This window comes from Amblyomma americanum, chromosome 5 (genome assembly GCF_052857255.1).
Source record: "Amblyomma americanum isolate KBUSLIRL-KWMA chromosome 5, ASM5285725v1, whole genome shotgun sequence".
Classification (NCBI taxonomy): domain Eukaryota; kingdom Metazoa; phylum Arthropoda; class Arachnida; order Ixodida; family Ixodidae; genus Amblyomma; species Amblyomma americanum.
In genome coordinates this window covers 49,944,186-49,966,940 of record NC_135501.1, presented here as the reverse complement: position 1 = coordinate 49,966,940, position 22,755 = coordinate 49,944,186, and the positions used below count along the sequence as shown (strand labels likewise).

Sequence of the window (22,755 nt, the reverse complement as noted above, 5' to 3'; positions counted from 1 at the left end):
GGTGGTCCACTGGGCTGGGTGAAGTTGAAGACAGCAACGTACTGCAGCAGAAGGTCTAACAGAAAGCAACGGTGAGTGTAGCTGAGCGTTTCGTTGATGATGCCAAGAATTTAGCGCTCAGCGCTAGACTCTTGGACAGGTTCAGCTGGGGAAGCTGCGACTGACAACAAAGCTGAAAGCGCATCGGGTTCACATAAAGTGAGTTTTAAGCCGCTCAGCAAAACGATGGGTTGAGAAGATGAATTATTTTCCAGAAACTACGCGCAGCAGTTAACAAATATCAGACAGTGCGGCACTAAAACATTGCGCTTTAAGCAGGTCGAATGTACGGATTTCACAATCGCTTCGAACATTTCACGGTAGGCACGTGCAGCGAACACCGGGACGCACACGGCAATCTGCTATGGCACTACTCGCGCACTGGGCCCTCCGTCTACAGGAGTATGACATCAATGCCATGTACAAGAGCGGGCGGCAACACGCCGATGCAGACTATATTTCGCGAATGCCACTGTCCTCAACTGAGTGTGGCAGCTACAATTTCGACCGTTGCCTCTCTGCCTTCGTTCCAGAGTTTCCTGACGTCCGTGAGTTTAAAACTGAGCAGCATGAAGATCCGGCTCTACAACCCCTATTTGGCTTCGCGCGCAACCATGGAGTTAATGCCATTTTTATCCGCGACTGTCTGGTATGGAAAACTAACTACTCCCTTGTTGGCCCACTACACCTGCTCGTTGTGCCGACGGCTCTGTCCTCCTCTATTTTGCGTGCCAGGCACGACGACCCTGCCTCCGGACATCTGGGATCTGCTCGCAGGTTCCACTGAGCTCAAGAGCGGTTTTACTGGCAGAAAATGCATTCCACGACAGAACAATATGTGGCCAGTTGCGCGCATTATAAGCGCTACAAATGCCCTACCTCCGCTTCACCTGGCCTTGTTCACCCTGCGACGCCTCCCAGCAGTCCATTCGAGCAGGTTGCAATTGATCTGCTTGGACCTTTTACCAAATCTCCAAATGGCAGTCGCTGGATTGTGTATGTGCTGACTACCTTCTATGTTATTATGAAGCGGATGCTCTACCATCGGCTACCGCGTATCAAGTGTCGCTATTTCTTCTGAACTCTGTCCTCTTGGGGCATGCATCACCGCGGATGGTAATCGGGGATCGAGGTCGCCAATTCACGGCCGATATCGTCGAAGAGCTGCTACGTTTGTGCACGATTACCTACAGGCACTGAATGCCATATCACCCACAGACTGACGGAACGCATAAACAGAACACTCACCAACATGCTTGACTTGTATGTGGACTCTGACCATAAGAACAGGGACACCACACTGCCCTTCTTCACATACGCCTTCAGTTCTTCCGCTCATGAAACGACCCGCTACAGTCCATTCTACCTCTTGTACACTCGCCCGCCTCGCTGCACCCTGGACACCATCCTACCGTTTTCTACTAGTGACAACCGGTCTATCGCTGAGATCCCGTCTTCAGCTGAAGAAGCTCGTCGGGTTGCCCGCCTGCAATGCATTGCTTCTTAAGAGCGCTTCAATGACCGCTACGATAGCCACGCCGGCAACGTTGTCTACGCTCTGGGCGATAGTGTCTGTTTTTGGCGCCCAGTTGGGCGCCGCGGCTTGCACCAAAAGCTACTAGCCCACTAGGATGGTCCTTACGTGGTTGTGGCCAAAATTAGTGACATCACATATCAGATTGCGTGCCTCAGAGAAACTGGTCTCCATTCCGCGAAAACTGAACTCTCACATATCATTCGTCTGAAGCCATGCCACTCTAGGGACACAACATAACTCGCCCGGCGGGCTTCGTCTGCGTAGGGGGCAAATACCACGGACGAACGAAGACGAGGCAGTACAAGTGAAAATGAGGTGGAAGCTAAGTCGGGCGGACACTATCGGGGAATTGTACGCCTGGCGTGAACCGACCTTGAGCAAAGGCCGTAACAATATTGTTTCTTTGCATTAGAAATTTTGTGCGTGTGTCCCAGTAAACTATTTCTGTCGTACGTCAGTGCAGTATTCTGTGCCTGCCCCCCCCCCCCACCCTCCACTTTGCCGTGCCTAATCACAAGAACGCGTTGCGTTCCACGGCAAACCTTGGCCGTTGGGTTGTTCGGCGAAGTACACGCTCCTCACACAGTGCACTCACCAGCGGTTCGAGCAGACCGGTGATGGTGCGGTACGACGCGTTGGCCAGTAGGACCTTGTACTTGTGGTGTGGGTCACGTGTCCAGGAGAAGAAGCCCCCGCTCGAAGAGTTGGCCCTTCCATCGCCGGACTCCACGACCACGTTGGCCGCGCACCCTACCGCGTGCAGCAGGCGAAGGAGAACCGCTGCAAATGTCGCGACAGTTGCTCCATCAGTGCACCAATTAACACCTGAAAACAGCCGTGCTTTTATACTGTTAGACGGCACATAGCGTCTTCAGTCTGTCAGAGCTGAATATCTTTAATATTTACTGCGTTCAGCCCGCCATGATATCAGCCCTCCGGGAGAAGCGGGTGGTAGAACGCAACGAAGCATAATACAACCGTAGATAGTACATCCAATAGATGGAACAATGATATTAGGATAACAGGTAGAGGACGCACAAAATATTCACTTCAACATTTTAAGATAATCTGATACGCTTTGCTGTATGTTAAGAAATACTGCGCAGCGCGCTCACAAAAAATAGGACACTGTTCAACACTGCCACGTTTGCACGCAAGTCGATCAAAGACAGGGTTGTTCCAGAAAAAAAAAGAATCGTTAAACACAAGTTTTTCAGAAAAACACGCTGAAATGTGTTTAAAAAGTTACCATCAATGACTGTGTGACTTTCAGCACTAGGGGCAAATTACGGAGCGCTCTCAATCTGAAGACAATACAATGGGTACAAGCTCTCTTTTTGGTGCTTGGTTCATTTAGGGTGAAATGCATGGAAATTACGTCGTTGATACCACCTTGAGCAGGAGAAAAATCGTGTACCATGACATTCTTTAGGCAGAGATGTCCTTGCGCCAAAAAAAATCATATTATTCATTACCATAATTTGTGAGGAAGTAGCCGACCTTGGACCTGTTTCCTTATTTGTTCATCAATAAAAGCAAGTTTTATTTTTTTCTGTGGAGATTACAATCAGAATCTTACTTTGCCCCCAAGTTTATTAACATATGTCGTCAACCATGACATCAATAAGTGAAGCGTCATGAATGCCTCGGCCTCAGGTGAGAACATAACTTTTACGAAACAATCTTTTGTTTGCTATTTTGAGCAGCCTTGTGCTTACCACTCTAATTTTGCTGTATTACACACAAAAAAGAAACATTTGATGCCGCACAGTACGATTTGGCGCTTATGCAGAGGTTATGTCGCAAACACAACGCGCGAGACATACACACTGAAATTTCTCGGCTCAAAATCGCCTTCAGTCGAAATCTGAAAAGGTTCCAAGTGAGTTCCTACAGTTGCTTGACGTTTATGCCAATTTCAGTAATCCTATTCGGAAATGACTCATTTCTCCTGGCGCGCTCTATCCGGTTTTTAGCGTGCGTTCTTAGGCTTCCGCGCTCAAATCGAAACTTGTGGACGCGACGTGAAGACGTTACATTTCTCTCGTGGAAGGGATTGCATTCAATTCAGGCCACCTTCTTCTTCGTCCACTACTTCTTCGTCTTTTTCACTTTCTTCCAAGCCCATCTGCATGGATAACGTTGTTTAACTAGAACTTCTAGGATATAACAAATGCATTCATGATACGGATGCATAAAAGAAGTTGATGTGCAGATGCCGTAAATGGTGGATTTTTTTAGTATTAACGCTACAGCGCAGAAAATACGGCATCGACTTTGTCGGTATTTTGAGCGATAAATAGCGTGGCGTAGGGTTGTCCGGGCAGCCACACCAGAAGGAGCAGCCTAGGTGGGCTGCAATGGGAACGTGACCTTGTGAAGTCATCACAACCGACTCATTGGATTGAGAGCATACTAACCACCCTGGCAGGTGGCAGTTAAATTAACGGGTGATGGCAAGAGGTTGCTCGGGAAGAGCACGTGGGTGGAAGAACACCAGAAGACTCACCGGGGGCAGCACCTGCCATCGCAGGGCAGTGGTGCATCCATTAACTGCTGCGCCACTGTGCTAGGCGTGGTATGAGGACTCCCAGGGACATATGAATGTGAAATTGAGAATAAAAAATTCCGTACGTATGGGCATTAACTCGTTCACGCTATGGACCTCCTTCACCCCGCGACGTCACGAGGTTGCGGTGGCGCTGATATCAGGAGCGACTTTCGCATGGCAGGCAAAACAGGTTCCTGCTGCCCGTGCCTACCGCAGCTGCCTTAGCTATCGGCGGCTGCATCATGCCTGTGCACTGCAGAAGCAGCATGTACTGACCAGCTGCGTCACTGCTGGATCCGCGTAGTAGCATAAAAGGAAATTTAAATTAGCCCCGATCTGTTTCTAGCACATAAATACCGCATAAGGAAACTGGCTAACAGGGAATGGGCCGCGGTAGTAAAACGCGAATTCTGGGAGTCGATCGGCACTGCCACTCAATGCACTTAATAGCATGCAAGTTACTGCGTTCATTCACCTGAACATCAGCATGTTGCGCTCATAACTGTGCAAAGAAAAAAAGCACATATGTAGCTGTGCACGTACTTATCACCTTGAGCCGGTGCGCACGGGGCGCCAGCAAGTTCACTCGCCCCCAAGAAATGCGTTCTTTTGTTAATAGCACAGCATGTTTAAACGACGCGTTTTATGGCATTTAATATATACCTGAAAATGTTTTTTTAAATATGACTGACGTAATTATCTGATTCGAGTTGAAAGAAGTCTGGTAAGTTCTTGCGCGGTCACGTTGGCATGCTTAGAAAAACGTACCTTAAGTGTGCTAAACGCCACATGCTTTTTCATATATTGCATCACGCATGTGTCATGTTTCATGATGTGGTCCATGATCGCGAAGCTTGTTTGGAGAAGCAGGCGTGCTACTAACAGACACGTGGCGAGATTGAGAGGGGACGCGGCGATGAAAAGTGTTTTCGTTATTTATGCATGCGATATGTACCCAAATTTGGTGCAAATATTAAACTGCTGCGCTAGTTTCAGTAATGCGCTTTATTTTTATGTATACCTGGTGCAGTTCTTGAGTCATTATAATTAACACCCTCGTCAAATCACCCCAATGTCTTAAATAATTGAGTAGAAAGTGCGCTATTTTTTTTATGCCAGCATGTTCACAAAGCCCTGTTCTGTATGATGACGCTGTTAGCTCTTCTTTTAGATGATCATGTACTTATGCATGCATAGTTACATGAAAACGTTTCTTACAAAAATAACGAACATATATATAGTACTGCACGTGTAAGAAAAATTAAGCGATTTATTACACTTCTCAATCTCTCACTCGGAAATCGTTTGCGACAAATAGAATCATTCTATTTTCCTGCGTTACGAAATTACGAAGGTGTGAGTGATGCCCAATCGCAGAAAATGTGAAAGGTCAGAAAACGAACCTTAACGTTTATTCCCTCGTTTTTGGCCTCCTCGCTTGCGCTTTGGTCAAAGAAATGTGGCAATGAACTCAAAGAAAGCGTGAAATAAATCAAAGCAATTACCTCGAAGTTTTCGACGACCACACATCTAGAAAGCGTAATTTATAAATTTCTACTAAATATTTTGCTATAATTTTTTCGTCACGAAACACATCACCCGAGGGTAAGAAAGAAAGTAATTCCAGAAATCAAAAATTTTCACCAAATCGACGAGTTTAACAAGGGGAGACAGAAGTCGGCCTGGCTGGTGCGTGATCCTGCGGCTAAAAACAGCGCTTAAGCGAGGCGGAGAATGGGGACACGACGCTGTCCCCACTTTTCGCTCAGCACGACAGGTACCTGTGTCAGCAGACGTGAGCGCACGTCTGCTCCGCCGAAAGAACGCCAGCACTTCCCCTCACTACTGTCCCGAAGTAATATCATTCTGGCTATAGCAGAGTGTCAAAAACTTCCTATTTTATTCAATGCCTAGCGTAGAAATCAACGGCCGAAATGCTTTCTGTTTACTAATAACCTTATATACAATACACAGTGGCAAACTATTTCTCTGACTACGCCCCACGTGGTCAACGCGAGCTCGTGTAATTCAAGAAATTACTATGTTGAAAACATCAACCATTACTGTGATTCGCAGAAACTGGAAACGCGCCTACAAGCCTTGAAAACCCGCTCTCAACACCTATCCGCGACGCCACTCCCCGACCTTTTGCCTACCACGAGCTCACTAGCGACTGCAGCGCCACCTCGTTTGTTTACAAGCATGCAGGAGGTCTATAGCATCACATCCTTAAGGCGGAGCTAAGTGTCCCCTGCATTTTTTTTCTAGACTGCAATAACGAAGTATTTTCCTGTATTTTTTTCAATACCACTACCTACCGACATTCTGTGGCGAGTAATCCTCAAGGTGTACCTAGAATAAATTACATCCTTAAAGGATACTGTGGGCAGCCACGTCCAATTTTCGTTCTCAGTAAAAATCGATCACATCCCTTACCCAGGCTAAGGTTATACCTGTTTCGTAAAAAAATAGAAAAGCATTTAACGCTTTACCCGCACTCGATTAAACTCCTAATGTCAAGCCCTAGAGGAACGTCGTTTGCAAGAAATTGGCCTCAAAGCCTGGTCTCCAGAAGCGAAAACCTTGTTGAATTAATTTATTTCATGTAAATAATTTATAAAATTGTAACGACCCACCTTCCCTCTTCCACTACGACGATTTCTGCTTGTTGATTGCTCCGTGCCGCTAGTCTCTTTTAAACAGCGCAATGTCGGATTTCATACACTTCAAGCTCTCTTTCTTTGGGCGACATTGTCACGGACTTCAAGACGACGAAGTGGGCAGTGGCACGGCACGAACCGCTCGCGCCAGGCCCACAGCCACGTGGGTATGTGCCACTCCACCAGAGGCCAACAACAACAAGAATTTAATGATGCCAACATCATCCGTCATGCCGTTCTGTTTTCATCGGCTTGCCGTCACGTAACGTCTGGTGTGATGTGCTGGGTACCCTCGCCATCCCGGTCACGGAACTTTGCTGTCCGCCGAGGTCTTCTGTGGAGCGCTCGTGGTTTGACACCTCCAGACGCTGCCGAATCCTGCCAAATATGATTAGACGTCGCCCCTCTCCTCCACTCCGCACCCAGCCCCGACCAGGACCGCGGCCATTTAATGGTGTCATTACCATCTGTTATGTCGTTCTGTTTTCATCTGCTTAATTGCCTTGACGTAACTATATGATCGTCTGTGCTTTTATTTTTATTGGTATAATATTATCCATGTTCACCCACTCGTCTCTGTGGTTCTGTGCCGTAATTTATAATATGGCCAAACCGTATAGGCATCGATGTTGTAGAGGTAGAACATCCGCCTGGCGTGCAAGGGGACCGGGGTTCAAATCCCGGTACCGCGAAAATCTCCACCTAGTTTGAAGAAAAAAACTGTGCGAGTCGATGGAATTGCATATCCAGGCCTGGGGTTCGGCATTATCTCGGTGACCAGAACCGACAACGCACTCCCTCACCAGAACAGTATTCGGCCACCCTGGTGTAGTACTTGGCCGCAACCTTCCACGAACAAACCAATTAACTCTCGGCCCTCAGTCCCCAGTGGCTGCGAAGCAACTGATCAAGGCAGCGATCAGACCTGTGACGCAGCGGAGGGTGCTAAGAATCACTGGCTCCGAACAGGCCGCCATTAGAATCTTAACCTGGCAACGTTAAGGAACTAGCGGGCATTAAAAGGGATGTCATAGGGCTTAGTGAAGTTACGAGGACAGGTGAGGCGTATACAGTACTAAAGGGCGGGTACATACTGTGTTATCGCGGATCAGCGGCTAGACGAGAACTAGGTATGGGATTCCTCATTAATCAGGATATATCTGGCAACGTAGAGGATTTATGTAGTATTGGCGAGAGGGCAGCAGCTATCGTAATTAAAGGTGCACTAAAGAGGAATCTGAACTCGTCTTTTTACCGCGGGAACTCTACACGCTACAGGCATTCTTAGAAACTTCGAATTATTGTCCTGTGCGGCCGATTCCCCTAATTAAATCAGATTAAACGTCCCGGCTCCCGCCTTTTTTTTTTTTGAGCTAAACGCGGTAGGTAGGAGGAGTCAACCAACGCGTCAGCCAGTCCCGTGGCGGCTTGCCGCTCTGCCATCGGCGGAGTGATACGTAAATCAAAGAGTCCACGAATAGTTTCTTTTCCATGGGCGTAATTTACTGCTATATTTTCTGCGACTGAAACTGTTTATTCACGGAAACGTAAAAAGAAAACAAAAGCGGAAGCGAAGCCGCCAGAAGACTGGCTGACGCGTTGGTTGACTCCTCCTACCTACCTCGTTGAGCTCAACAAAAAAAAAAAAGGCGGGAGCCGGGACGTTTAATCCGATTTAATTAGAGCAATCGGCAGCACGGGACAATAATTCGAAGTTTCTAAGAATGTCCGGAACGTGTAGAAATTCCGGCAGTAAAAATACTAGTTCAGATTCCTCTTTAGTCCACCTTTAAGCTCAAGTGTGTACAAGCTGAAGGTGGTGCAGGCCTACGCGCCTACATCCAGCCATGATGACCAGATAGTTGAAAGTTTTTATGAAGACATGGAATCGGCAGTGAACACAGTAAAATCACAGTACACTGTGCTGATGGGCGACTTCTATGCGAATTTGCGAAACAAGCAGGCTGGCGACCAGGCGGTAGGCTACTATAGGATAGGCTCTAGGAATAGCAAGGGAGAGCTATTAGCAGAGTTCACAGACAGATATAATTTACGCATCACGAATACCTTCTTCCGCAATCGAGAGAACAGGAAGTGGACCTGGAAGAGCCCCAATGGTGAAACTAAAAATGAAATCGACTTCATACTATGCGCTCAACCTGGCATCGTTCAGGATATGGAGGTCGTAGGAAAGGTGCGATGTAGCGACTGAAAAAAGGTAAGGTCTTGAATTATCCTAAATTTAGAGAGAGAACGGAAGAAGCTAGTGAAGAGGAAGCTCATTAACGAGTTATCAGTAAAATGGAAAGAAGAGGAATGCAGGATTTCACTTCAGAACAGGTATTTGGCTTTAACTGAGGAAGACGATCTCAATGCTCAAACAACGAATGATAATCTCACTGCTATCATTACGCAGTCCGCCGTAGATGTAGAAGTAAGCGGCAGGATGGTTCAACCGAAAACCGGCCAGCTATCTCAGGCGGCGAAAGCTCTGATTAAGAAACGCCAAATGGTCTAGCCCTAGAGACAAAATAGAACTAGCAGAGCTATCGAAGTTAATAAATAAGCGCAAGGTAGCCGACATAAGGAAGCCTAATATAGAAAGAATCGAGCATACTCCAAAGAACGGAGGGAGCCTGAAATCGGTGAAGAGGAAACTAGGCATAGGTAAAAATCACATGTATGCGGTAGAAGAGAAGGAAGGCAGTGTCATTAGCAATATGGACAAAACAGTTAAAGAAGCCGAAGAGTTCTACACAAATCTATACAGTAGCCAATGTAATCAGAACGGTAGTGAGAGAGGCAGTAGCGAACAGAAACGCCGTCATCCCGTCAGTAACAAAAGAGGAATTAAAGAAAGCCTTAGGAGCAATGCAAAAGAGAGAACAGCAGGTGAGGGTCAGGTAACAGCAGATCTCTTTAAGGACGAAGGGGAGATTGTGCTAGAAAAACTAGCCACCCTGTATACGCAATGCCTTATGACCTTGACCGTACCAAAAGCTTGGAAGAACGCAAATATAATCTTAATTCATAAGAAAGGAGACGCCAAGAATCTGAAAACTTACAGGCTGATCAGTTTACTGTCCGTTGCCTACAAGGTATTTACTAAGGTAATCGCTAATAGAGCCCGAGCCACCTTAGGCTTCAATCAACCAAATAATCAAGCAGACTTTCATAAAGGATATTCCACAATATATCATATTCGCACTATCAATGAGGTGATAGCGAATTGCGCAGAATATAACCAACCTCTATATATAGCCTTTTTTAATTACGAGAAAGCATTTGACTATGTGGAAACCTCAGCACTCATGCAGGTATTGCGGAATCAGTCGGTAGAAGAGCCTTATGTCAAAATACTGGAAGATATATATAGCAACTGCACAGCTGCTATAGTCCTCCATAAAGTGAGCAATAAAATTCAAATAAGGAAGCGCGTCAGGCAAGGAGACACGATCTCCCCAATAAGCTTCATCGCCTGTTTACAGGAGGTATTCCGAGGTCTGAATTGGGAACAGCTAGGGATAAGAGTTAAAGGAGAATACCTTAATAATCTGCGATTAAACTGATGACATTGCCTTGCTGAGTCCTTCAGGAGATGAAGTGCAAAGCATGATCAATGAGCTAGACAGGCGGAGCAGAACGGTGGGTCTAAAAATTAACATGCAGAAAAGCAGAGTAATGTTCAACAGTCTAGCAAGAGAACAACAGTTCACAATTGGTAGCGAGGTGCTGGAAGTGATAAAGGAATACGTCTACTTGGGGCAGGTAGTGACCGCTGATCCGGATCATGAAAGGAAGAATAAGAATGGGGTGAGCACCTATGGCAGGTTCTCTCAGATTATGAATGGCAGTTTACCAATATCCCTGAAGAGAAAAGTATACAACAGCTGTATCTTACCGGTTCTCACCTACGGGGCAGAAACGTGGAGGTTAACGAAATGGTTCCGCTTAAGTTAAGGACAACACAGCGAGCTATGGAAAGGAAAACGAAAGGTGTAACGTTAAGAGACCGGAAGCGGGCAGAGTGGGTGAGAGAACAAACGCGCGTTAATGAAATCCAAGCCTAAATCAAGAGGAAGAATGAGGCTTGGTCAGGGCATGTAAAGCGAAGGCAAGATAACGGCTGGTCCTTAAAGGTAACGGAGTGGATTCCAAGAGAAACCAAGCGTAGCAGTGGGCGGCAGAAATTTAGGTGGGCAGGCATACAGTGGGCGCGCAGCTGGCAAAGGACAGGGTTAATTGAAGAGACGTGGGGGAGACCTTTGTTCTGCAGTGGGCGTAGTCAGGTTGATGATGATGCTGAAACTGTATTCTTATTCGGAAATTTCGCAAAAATAAGAGCAAGCGTAGGATAAGTACATCACAACAATATTTTTCTTCGTACGAAGTTGATGGAACACACCTAGCCACTGCAATCAAAAGCTTACCTGCTAAAGTGACTTCCTGGCTGTCATAGACGAGCGCTGTGATGAAAGGACCCCGGCAGAAATCGGCCACCACCTCGCCCAATTTTGAGTAGGCACTCCCGGCCGCTGCATAAACAAAGCCAGAGTTCTCAAAATGGCTGTACGTATACCGAAGAGGAAGCACAATAGGAGAGATAACGTTCGAAAAGAGCCTGTCTAGCTGTCACTTTGTGGTTCGTTTTTTTCTTGCGGCTTCCATTTCTTTGAGAATTATGCGCCAGCAAGCCCCATCGGCCACTCTAAATACTGAATGTCTAGTCCAGTGCTTGGCAAAAGGGAAGAGTCAATGTTATTTAAAGCACTTGAAAGAAAGCAACAACAATGTCAAACAAAGCGGCCGCAATAGAGTTGGTATTATCCTAGTTTTCAGACCAGGACCAGGACAAGATTCGCTCCCGCGTTTTCTAAAATATTAAGACGTCTACCTGCTCTCCATACGCATATTTCCCGATCCATGTTCGACAAATTCAGGCCTGTTTTGACACAGCACTAATTGTATGTAACACGAAAGAGAACGTTTCACATGGTTCTTTGAAGAAACTGCTTATTAAAATGACTTGGCTTCAATGCCAGTGCTGACCCAAGATCGCCTTCCCTTGTCCGACAAGAAACGGGACAAAGTTCGGTTATTCAAATAATGATTACTTCCTTTTTTGTGCGACAAGCACACTTTCCCTTGTTTTATAACTTGTGTTCCTCTTGGCGGATAGTCAGTGCGACCTGCCGAGGTTGGCTGTATGGCAAGGAAGGCATTATATAGGGGATGTAAAGCAATTAAAAAGCATTTAATTTACTACAATTAACTAATAAATTCATTTCTTTCAGTGTGGTAGATAGGCGCAGTTATTGGCTCTGCATTTTATATATTCATCAAGTGGCAGCGCTCGGCGTTCTATCGTTGTCAACAGCGTCATTATGTTCCGCGTCATAAAGCGCACGAACAACGCAAATGTTTCCAGCATTAAAGATTCAAACGGCGCCATTTGATCAATGTGCAAAATGGGAAACAGAACTGAACGAGCTTCCAACAGCATCTTTTTAACTTTAGTTATCTGAAACCGCCATTCGATTGTTTAATTTTGGGAGTTTTCCTTTTTTCAGGGAACTTAAGTGGTAAAATTGGGCCAAAAGAGGGGTTTTCAAGAGCGACAGGAAAATTTAAGCACCGCATTTCTCTCACTTTTTCAAATTCATGGAGTTTCTGGGTACCCGTAGGGGAGAGGGCCTGAAGTGGGGATTTTGCGGTCTACTGGGTATTTCGGCTGCGGAATGGATCACTGACGACAAAGCCTATTGCGAAATTTTAAAATCTCGGCCCCTCCTTAATTTTGGCTGCCTTCATGTTGGCAATGTTGTCTTCCGCTGTGAAATAAAAAAAAATATTAGTTAATATAGCTCATTAATTGTATTTTAATTAGACTGTATAACCTGAATATCGTACACCTTGTCAAGCAACCAACCCTCACAGACCGCAGAGGCACATCTTTCACGCATTTTAATAAAACAGTCTTTAGGGACCTCAGTCATGCATCAAAGTGCATAGAACGATGTCAAACAGTCGGTATTTTAAACGGTAGAGCTGGCCTTCACTGCGCGACTACCGCTTTTTTCGCCGGTGAATACCTGTCGTCGTGCCATTTGCACTCGCCTTTTAACCAAACTTCTAAGTTTTGCAGACATCGGTTGCAGTCTGCGTTGTTGCTAAGTTCTAACGAGCGGTCTGTTGACACTACTGAACAATATGTTCTTCACAACACGTTGTACTGCTCACAACAAGGTTGTTCTTTTGATCCCCGGCGCAGCGGCTGCATTTGCATTGCAGCGCCAAGGGTTAATAAAAGGGGGCGCTCTAGAGGACAGCTCACTCGTTTTCTACTCTCGTATTGGCGTATTCGTGTTTAGAGTGTACGTTTATAACGGGCCCACTGCCGTACGGCAAAAACGCTACAACTACGCCAACTGTGGCCATAAGAAAAATATATTGTAGAGGAATCTTCAGATCCGACTTGAGGGTATGACGCGATAGCGTAATTACTTCCCATATAAGCACAAGGTTATTCCCTACGTTCATAGATCACCGGGATATCTCATACTTCTTCAGGAGCAGTGGTGCAGCGGTTAAGCGATGTGCCACTGCCCTGCGGTGGCAGGTGCTCCCAGCGGTGAAGCCCAGGTTGTTGTTGGCGAACGACCAATGATTAACTTAACTGACACCTGCCACGGTGGCCAGTTTGCTCACAATCTAGTGACCATTTTGTGATGACTCCGCACGGTCACGTGACCCAAGTTCCCCCCCCCCCCCCCCCCCCCCCGCCTGCTAGGTTGCTCTCTGGGCACCATCAGCCAGAGTCGTGATTTTTCGCTCACAATGCCGACGCCGGACTTCCTGGGTAACGGGGCCTTTGACGGTGCCGCGTTAAAATGTGCACAGGTTTCCCTAAAAGAAATGTACTCTTTTTTTTTCTCCGTCGCTTTCACTGTCGTTTGCGTACACTTTACACAAAAATAGGTCTAGGTGGGTGAAAAAAAGGAAGTATGGTGTCCTCTGGCGCACTGTGCTAGAGCACAGTTTGCTCCTTATTACTCATTTCTGTTCACAGTGCACCCTCCTTCATCCTCTAGCCACTGCGCAGACGTCAGCAACGCCGACACACACCGGCCAGCCAAACTTGAGTCTCTCCAGTAAAGCCCACTCTCACCCTCTCTTTCTCAACACAACTGCCTTGTAGTTCTCTACCTGTGTCTACGCCGAGCGACGAGGAACCCAAGGAGGCGCCCAGCTGGACAAAAGCCGCAAGGATCAGGACCCACGGGGCCGCCATCGGCAGACGGACAGCAAGCCCCCTGAGAAAAGGCACGGTCTATCCGACTCCCGCTATCCTTCTGGCGGATGCTGCCGACCTCGACAGAAGTTGCCCAACACTTCAGACACATCTCTCCGTCGCAGCGGTGGGTCCCACAGCTATCGACAGCAGCGTCACGCGAGGGACCCGGACAGGGAGGGTGGCACCTTATTGTGTGCGACTGAAGTGTCGCGAGCGCTTTGTAATACGCGGGTCCCCAACATGCAATTACGTGCATCTTGCGTTGTGTCCACGGCACGCCTCAGAGTCAGGGAGAAGTCCCTGCCAACGTTCGCCTAATGTCAGCGTCGAGCGCCATCTCGCGTGATTCGGGTGACAGCGCGAAATTAAAGAAGCCCCCGTCGAATTCCTTCAAGTTTGTCCTTGTGCGTGACGTGCTTTGTTCGGATCACTCCTTTCATCGATATGCCGCTCATATTGATTGCCGAGCCTTTGTGTCCGCACGACTCTTGCCTTACATTTTTTCCTTTCTTTTATGGTTCCCGGTAGCTTTCCTTAATTTTATTTCTTTTCGTTTTGCAGAGGTTTGTGAAACTTCATCGCAGCATCCAAGTCCAGCGTTCTTGGAGAAAAATTTTGAACGCTAGAATATTGCAAGGTACTGGTATCGAAATATTGAAGGCAATGGCCCATTCTTTAGATGCGTCGCAAGATCGCTCTTCTGAAGTTTTCAATCCCTCGCATCGAGTACGCAAGCCTGCCATGCAAAACGAATGAGGAACTTTTCCGGCTATAGCAAAAACGTGAATAGCAAAAAAAAATGCAAACCTGCCAGGGGGATACTTGCGGATATAGTGATCGTTATATTGAAATTTTACAATATGTGAAAAAAATTGCGTTCATAAACTCTTTCCCGTTGAAAAATGATTTTGTCCAGAATCTATCGGTATGTACTGCGCACGGAGTCAGGCGTTTTCACTGTTACGCTCTATGTGCCAACATTGGGAGAAGGAGGAAGGTCTTTTTTCACTGTGTCGCAGGCGATTGTGCCTTCCTTGTTTTTTTCGCGGTAAATGAAGTCCGCTGCGGAGATCCGTGCAGGCCTCTACGAGTCATATAACGAGAAGAAATATATTTAGAAAAGAGGAATTAAAATATGTATACAGGGAGACGCATCGAAGAGCAGAACAACAAATGGGCGAGCGACCCAACACGAGAGCACGAGCATCGTCCTCGTCCATGCCTATATGGCCGTGACAATATTCAAAATGATTATGCTGCTTTACAACATCTTTCTAAAACCATTGATGACTGCTGTAGTACTTTAGGTACGTAAATGTAGAAAAAAACTGTATATAAGCCCTTTACAAAAGTGATTCTTCCATAAATAAAAATACACCATAACCACCATCATGATAATTGGCGTGTGGCGTGCCTTCTATAACTTTTTTGTTAGTACACTGCCATACTGAATAACGAATTTATTCGAGTCTAGGCGGCTATGATTCTAAGGCGACACCCGAAAGTTAAGACTGAACAAAAAAATATGGTAGGGTTATTACTTAGTTAAACGGAGCACATGTGCGCAAGCACATAGTTTAGTTTGGTTGGATCATGGTTTCGTTTTGCTGGGTCGTCGGCACGTCTGGCGACGACATTAAGACTAAGGTTAAGCTCTGATAAACGTTAAGCTGACCTGATCTATCCGCGCCGCACATGGAAATTGATGAAGACGACGATGCGCAATGCACAGCGCGAGCGTGTGGCGCAGCAATGACGCGCATCTGTTGCCGAACTGCGCATGCGCAGCGCACCTGTAGCTACCTGTTGCTACATGTAACGCGCCTGTAGCGCACCTGTAGCGGAGCCGCCTGCGCAGTCGAAAGCGGCAGCGGCGACGGCGCAACTCTGACGTCACGCTCGGCGCACCTGTTGCTCGGTGCATGCGTATTAGCGGCTCGGGCTCGGCCCGGTGACCCTGACTTTACATGGCGTAGTGAAGCTATCGCTTTGAAACATACACTGCTCCGGAACGTGCCCAACGCCACCACACGAGGAGAAAACGAAGCAAAACACGCAGTCAGTGCTCGTGTCAAGGCGGATTTATATAGATCTACCTTGCTCGTGTGCGCGGCCTCGGCGACGGACTGCAACGGCTGCAGTGCAGTCAGTCTTCTGTCGGCGTTTCGTGGGGGCGCCAACTGTGTGCCACTTTTTTTTCCGTTCCTTGCCGTCGAATTTGATTAATGCAATGAAATCCTCGAATCTAAGCAGGCCTAAAAGTTTCTTATCTCGTGTCTCCAAAAAAAAAAAACTATCGGCCCGATTTGAATCAATACCGTACATCACGGCCAAAAGCATGTCCGGCGCTATGTTTCCTGCTTCATAACACTAAACATTTTCTTTCAGAAATCAAAGAGTTATTGTACGCAATGTGTACGAAGTCTGTGTTTGACCCTGGCTCAAAAGTGATATTAAACGAATATAAGAAGCGCAGATTTTTGCGGCGCGATTTGTTCTAGCCAATTGCACAAGACCGTTAAGTGTATCACGTGCTATACATTGCGTTGGCTGGAATTTATTAGAGAAGTAAGGAAAGGAAGTGTACTAAGGCTTACGTTTTTTTTCACTATATGTTTTCATTCCCGAACAGGTATGCGGTGCGAGTTATTTTCTTCGCGGTTGTGTTTTCTCGCAACAATATCGCGTCAGTAAGATTAGAAAAATTGACCAAAAATAGGGAGGTTTAAAATGCCGCTTTTTCCATGTCGATTTCTGAATCTGACCCATTAATATGAGGTATCGCCACGCTATCCAAAACGACAACGCTTATCATTGTTGCCGTCATGCATCCATGCCGGGATACATACCTGTATGAAAGTGATTTTTTTTTATTTTTGTCTTCCGGATTTGAGGAATATTCTTTTAAATAACTAGGCACTAGAGGCATGTTTCCTTGCTGCTTCTATGCGTCTTATTGTTAGAATTCCTTCCTTCTTTCTAGTTTATTGTTGAAGTGTATTTGAATTGTATTTAAATTTTAGCACAGCGGAGAGAAGTTACTTCTTGTTTCGAGTCTCATTCTATGCATATCCAGGATTTAACCAAAATTTTTCTTCACAATGTCCTTCCTTCCCACTGCAATTCCAAGTTGGCGCTGTGGGTATTGTGATCAATGAATAAATAACTCGTTTAAGCTGCATGACAAACTTGACATGGTTACGTCTGTTAGACATGCAGAACGCGTCTACTCCAGACATGCAGGTCATCCACGTGACAGCTCACTAGGTAACATAGGCGTCAATGAAACATTTGTAAATGAAATTAAAATATACGTCCTCGTCGGTGCCTCCATAAAATACATGGGCTACTGTGAAAGCACTCATCAAAAGTAAATTAATGGAGCGGTAAATGTCATTCAAAACCCTTCGCCTATAAAAAAATTGGTTTTGAGCAAATAAAGAGGCGCGGTAACTAACTGCCTCAAAGCACGGTGAGGCCTCAACCACGCCATGCGTAAAGAGAGGAGTTAGCAGTGAGCCATGTCCAGCAAGTTAGGACAAAAATTTTGAAAATTGGGACATTGTAAAAAACTTTTGCAGTAACATTGAAGGTAATGGTTCATTCTTCTGACGTGAAGAAAAGTCTTTCTTTTAAATTGTTTCCACTGGTCGCATCGAACAACTAAGACTCCCACAAAAACCAATGGGGAACGCTTTTGACGATAGGAAAACGCAAACAGAAAAAAAATTTGAGGACTGCCGTCGGGTGATCTGCAGATATGTTGATTGTTATAGTGAAATCGTACATTACAGTCGTGCTCGTTAATACAACCCCCTTGATATGGACAGTTTTTCTGTGGACCAAACTTCTTCAGTGTATTTGAGCCTTGCTAATTTGGAAACTCGCAATCCGGACAATGGACAGGGTGAACATGCACGGAGCCCATTGGGACACGTATTTTTTCCCGTTAATGTAGAAAGCAATAAAAACAAAATCCCGAGTGCCTCTATACCAGATGTTGCGCCCCTTATAATTTCAGTGCAGGACACCAGCGAAAGGCAGATGAATGTGCGAATGCCTTAGTAGTTGCCCTTCTGTGTGCATGGTTTAATGCGTTACAGTGCTAAGGTGGCAGGTAAATGCACCTTACCGTTTCCCACATTGGATGACTGTTTGCGAACAAGAATTATTTGTATGCTCCATTGAAAACCACATTAAGCGGTTGTTCGCTGAGCGAGTACAGAGATTTTGGGATTTGAACAGTCGCAGTAGGAAAAACTGCATCACATCAACAGGCACTATCATCCGTCTCATGGACCACTAGGCGCTTCAAACGCGCTTCAACCAAAACAGTTTCATTTTCAAAATAATGGCGACCAGAATAATGCCCCCGAGCTGCTAAGATTTCCTAATTTCCCCTTCACTTTCCGCCACGGTGCTTAGAAGGAGTCTGTAATCATAAAACAAATTTTGAAGATATTTGTTTTGTTTTTATTTTTATTCATGATTGGCCGACTCGCTCTGCAGACACTTTTGCTCGAGAACCAAAGTGTCCACATTAACGAGGCACGACTGTATTCATTCCTTACTCACAAATTGAGAAGCAAACCTATCTGCACCCTAGCCAGTGCTACTTGAACCACGAAAGATGACAGTGTATCAGCTTCATACACAAATGGCAAAAAATAGAACCAAGGACATGAGACGTGCAAGGCAGGTATCGCTTCACACCAGTTCTATTTAATAGGGTGCTCTACTGATGGCATCGTCCGTTTCTCATGTAAGCGCTCTAGGAAGAAAGAGATTGTTTAGGTACCATGTGCCCAATGAAGCCACAAAATATTTTAAAAAATTATGAAACATGACTTGAATGGCCGGCAGGTGACGCAGCTCGCCTTAACACCATATAAAAAAGGCAACTTTGCCTTTTGCAGTTATGATTACTTTTGCTGTATTCGTGTGCATTAAGCGGCTGATGCTTTTCAGGCATTGAAAGACAATCGATAAAATGTACTTGGCACAAGTCATGTCGCAGTTCCTACAGGAAGTAAAGTGTTGGGCATTCGTAGTTGACACTGTCTATCACACATGTAGTTCATAAAGTATTGCCACACTATTAACTCCTCTAGTGGCGCCATACCGCGGCTTAACTGCATTTTCTGGCAGTTGACAAGCCTTGAGTCATCTCGTGGCCAGATGCTTTGTCGTCTTCATCTCTCGTGCTGCCTGCTGCCTTGCGCGTGTAAGTAACGCAAGTATTAAACTAGCCCTGCTTACGTTAACCGTTTCTCGGTGACATATTTGCTGGAGCAGCTGGGTAACGGTCCATGTACGCTGACCTCGAGGACACTCTTGACGTCAGTTCTCAACGCGTGGCTACAACACCAGTCCACACGGCGAGCCGCCGCCTGCCAGGCCTACAACCCGAGTTCGGCCAACTCGCAGGACCAGTAAGGGCCATGACGTCCGCTACGGCTAGCCAGACAAGTCAGCATTCCGGGAATGCCCCGCCGTTCGTCCTTCACACGCCTCGGTCGCCCCCATCATTCCACGGTGAGAGGTTTGAGGACGTCGAAGACTGGTTGGCCAGCTTTGACCGTGTGGCGGGCTTCAACGAGTGGAACGGCGAGCGCAAATTGCGGAACGTGTACTTCGCACTACAGGACTCGGCCAAGACGTAGTATGAGAACCACGAAGCTTCCTTCACTAACTGGGAGGTTTTTCGCCGAGAGCTCTTAGCCACACTCAACACCAGCGAATGAAAGAAGGAGGCTGAAATCGCCTTGCAATCGAGGTCGCAGCAGCCGAACGAGAGTGTCACCATGTTCATCGAGGACATGACGCGACTCTTCAATCGCGCCGATCCTGCGATGCCCGAGGCCAAGAAGGTACGCAACTTAATGTACGGCATAAAGGAGCAATTGTTTGCCGGACTGGTACGTGACCCGCCAAGAACAGTGGCCGACTTTGCCAAGGAGGCAACAAGCATGGAGCGTTCTCTGCAAGAACGGGGCGCGCACTATGGACGTCAGGCTAGTGTAGCAGCCGCTCACCACTGCACGCCCACGCCGCTACCAACTGAGGAGCTTCGAGAGTTTGTGAGGAGCCTGGTGCGCGAAGAACTCGAGAAACTTCGCTTCGAAGCTGCACAGGCCAGCGTCGCTGCCATACCGGACGTGGTCCGGGATGAAGTCCGGCGAGTTGTTTAGCCGCCACCAGCTCCGCAGCCGGCGCCCTACGTTATGACATACAGTAAAGCACCACAAAGCCATCCTGGGCCAGTGGTGCAAGTCTTTTCCCCCGTCACTCCTGTGCCTTCACTGCGGTATGGCACCACTAGAGGCGTTAGTAGTGTGGCAGTATTAAATGGTCACTCCCCATGCTGCAGCTTAGTATAGTATGCATCCTTAAAATTAAATGCTACATAAATTTGCCCTGATGTACAAAAATTGTAAATTAGGTTTACACTTCACCTAACAGTAAAATTTGTACACTATACAGTGGCATACCACCAGAATGAATGCCGGTTTATCAGTTTAACATTTTCTAGAACCTCATGTCAACCAGCATTTTATCTAGTGGGCTTTGTTTTGGTTTCATAACTTAAGAATGAATTAAGCTGTCAAGAAGGCTTAATAGGGCTTTACGAACACCCATATCACTTTATTGCCACCCACATTTTATATCTCATTTGCATATTCAGCTTATTGCTTTCAAAACAGTTGCTGTGTGTACTCTGTAGCTCGAGACCTGCAACGATTCACATGACCATTTTTTTGTGTTGCTTCTGTGTAATTCATTCAATTGATGTTTCACTGTGCGTGGATATTCACCAGTTTTGTGTGCATACTGCTGGTGGAGACGCATGCATTTTCTACAATGGGCTTTAAAAGGGTAATAATGTTTTGCAAGTGAATCTGTGTGATGGCTGTGAAGTAGTGGTTGAAATGGCTGAGACAGGTGAGAGCCATAAGACAGAAGTCTCATTTTTCAACAATAAAAGCCAGTTCGCAGTTACCGTAAATACTAGTGTCGTTTCTTTGACTACTCTGGTGTTTGGCGGAAATGACATCATTGATACTGAATGGCATTGTTCCCTGCCTGCTGAAAACCAGGAGAGGGTGATGATGCCTTTGGCACAACTTTTTGAAGTGAAAACTTTTGCGTGATTATTCTCTGGTTTATAATAAAAATATTCGATGCATAGTGTCTATGTGAGTATGCTTACTCATAGAAGAACAAAAAAATTCCTTCTCGGTGGAACTCAATATAATGATGCTGTGGTTGACGCAGAAGAACACTGGTGTAAAAATTAAAAATTCTAAAATAATATTGATGTGTACATCAGCTCGAAGTGAAGGCATAATGCATGAAACGCAGTTGCAGTGGCAGTGCAAAAAGTATGCGGGTACACAGCAGCCAATAGCTGCGCTGAAACCTTGTCTATGTTTGTGGTCAATTTTTGTATTTTATGTAAGTCCACTATAGGGCAAGGCATAACACATGCTTGAGATTCATGCCGCACAGCTCCGCCATCTTTTTTTCCTCTTATCATGCCATTTTATTATTCTGCACAACTCGAACATCACCGCATTTGCGGCTGTGGCGTACTAAGGTTTAGGAAGGAGTATACTAGTGAACGAAGTTATATCAAGAGAAGTATGTTGGATGCAGGCACATAATTATGTACAGAATGTCTCTATCCTGGGGACACTGACACATATTTGCCTTGTTGCAACAATGTGCAAATCAACTGAGAGGAATTCCTGACAGGCTTCTCGGCTAACTTGCTGCTGAGCCTGTGTGGCTTATTATTCAGTACTTAGTAGAATTTTACAGCAAGTTCGGCTGGATATGAATGTTAAACTCCTCTGCATGTGTTTGATTCTTGTGGACGCACATCAAATCTTGGAGGAGCTCCTCCATGCCAACGGCGCCTCCTTGCGAGCGAGCAGCGCATTACGCGCGCGTCTCCCCGCTGTATGCGTGTACTTCGCTCCTAGGCGTGCGCCCTTCGCGAAACTTATTAGGAATAAAGGCACTTGTGTAACGGTTCCCGTGTCGGCCTGTCGTCGCTTCCTTGCAGTCCCCGCAATACAAATACGGAGGCATAAATTTACAGTCCGCCGAGCGGCGCCCAATACGCGATCGATCGTGCAGCTCGCAGTAACGCGCGCGGTGCAATATTCAGCCAGGTGCCACTGACCCGTTGAGAAAAGATGCGGCGAAAAAAGCGACAAACACGAATTGCTTCCATACACGCATTTCGCGACACCTTTAACTTAAAAGCATGAGCTTGAAGTGCGCTCTAATCTCAGCTGTTGCAGTTTATGTGTGCCGACGATGCGATAGCAAAGGCGACTGTGAGCAAAACAGCTGCGAAGGAGTCTCGCACCTTAGTAATCTTAAAAGAAGGTATTACATACTAGGAGACACGAAATTGTGCCACCGGAACAGGCAAAAATAGTACTGTAGGTGTGAATTTTTCTACATCACATGAGAATCTCAATACCGGCCAACCCGGCGGCGCCGATCGTTTCAGCACAAAGATAATTTATGAAATGATGTGTTAATGCGTTGATACGGGCTGCGGAACAGTGCACATATGGTTTCCCGTTCGCTTTTTTTTTCGGTTTTTGCGGTTCTATGAGCGTTATGCTAACGTGCTTCCATTAGGCTGGCGAGGGGCGTC

The 22,755-nt window shown here is 46.3% G+C and overlaps 1 protein-coding gene across 1 annotated transcript in view; it reads right to left on the bottom strand.

Annotated features, from left to right (window-relative positions):
- Window positions 1–22,755, bottom strand: part of LOC144132418 (glutamate receptor ionotropic, kainate glr-3-like) — a 159,786-nt gene that overhangs the window by 88,012 nt on the left and 49,019 nt on the right. The window contains exons 2-3 of the mRNA XM_077664817.1: window positions 11,218–11,322; window positions 2,172–2,356 (exon numbers count right to left, since the gene is read on the bottom strand). The gene's annotated coding sequence lies outside the window, so the exon portion shown is untranslated. The remainder of the gene's footprint in view (window positions 1–2,171; window positions 2,357–11,217; window positions 11,323–22,755) is intronic.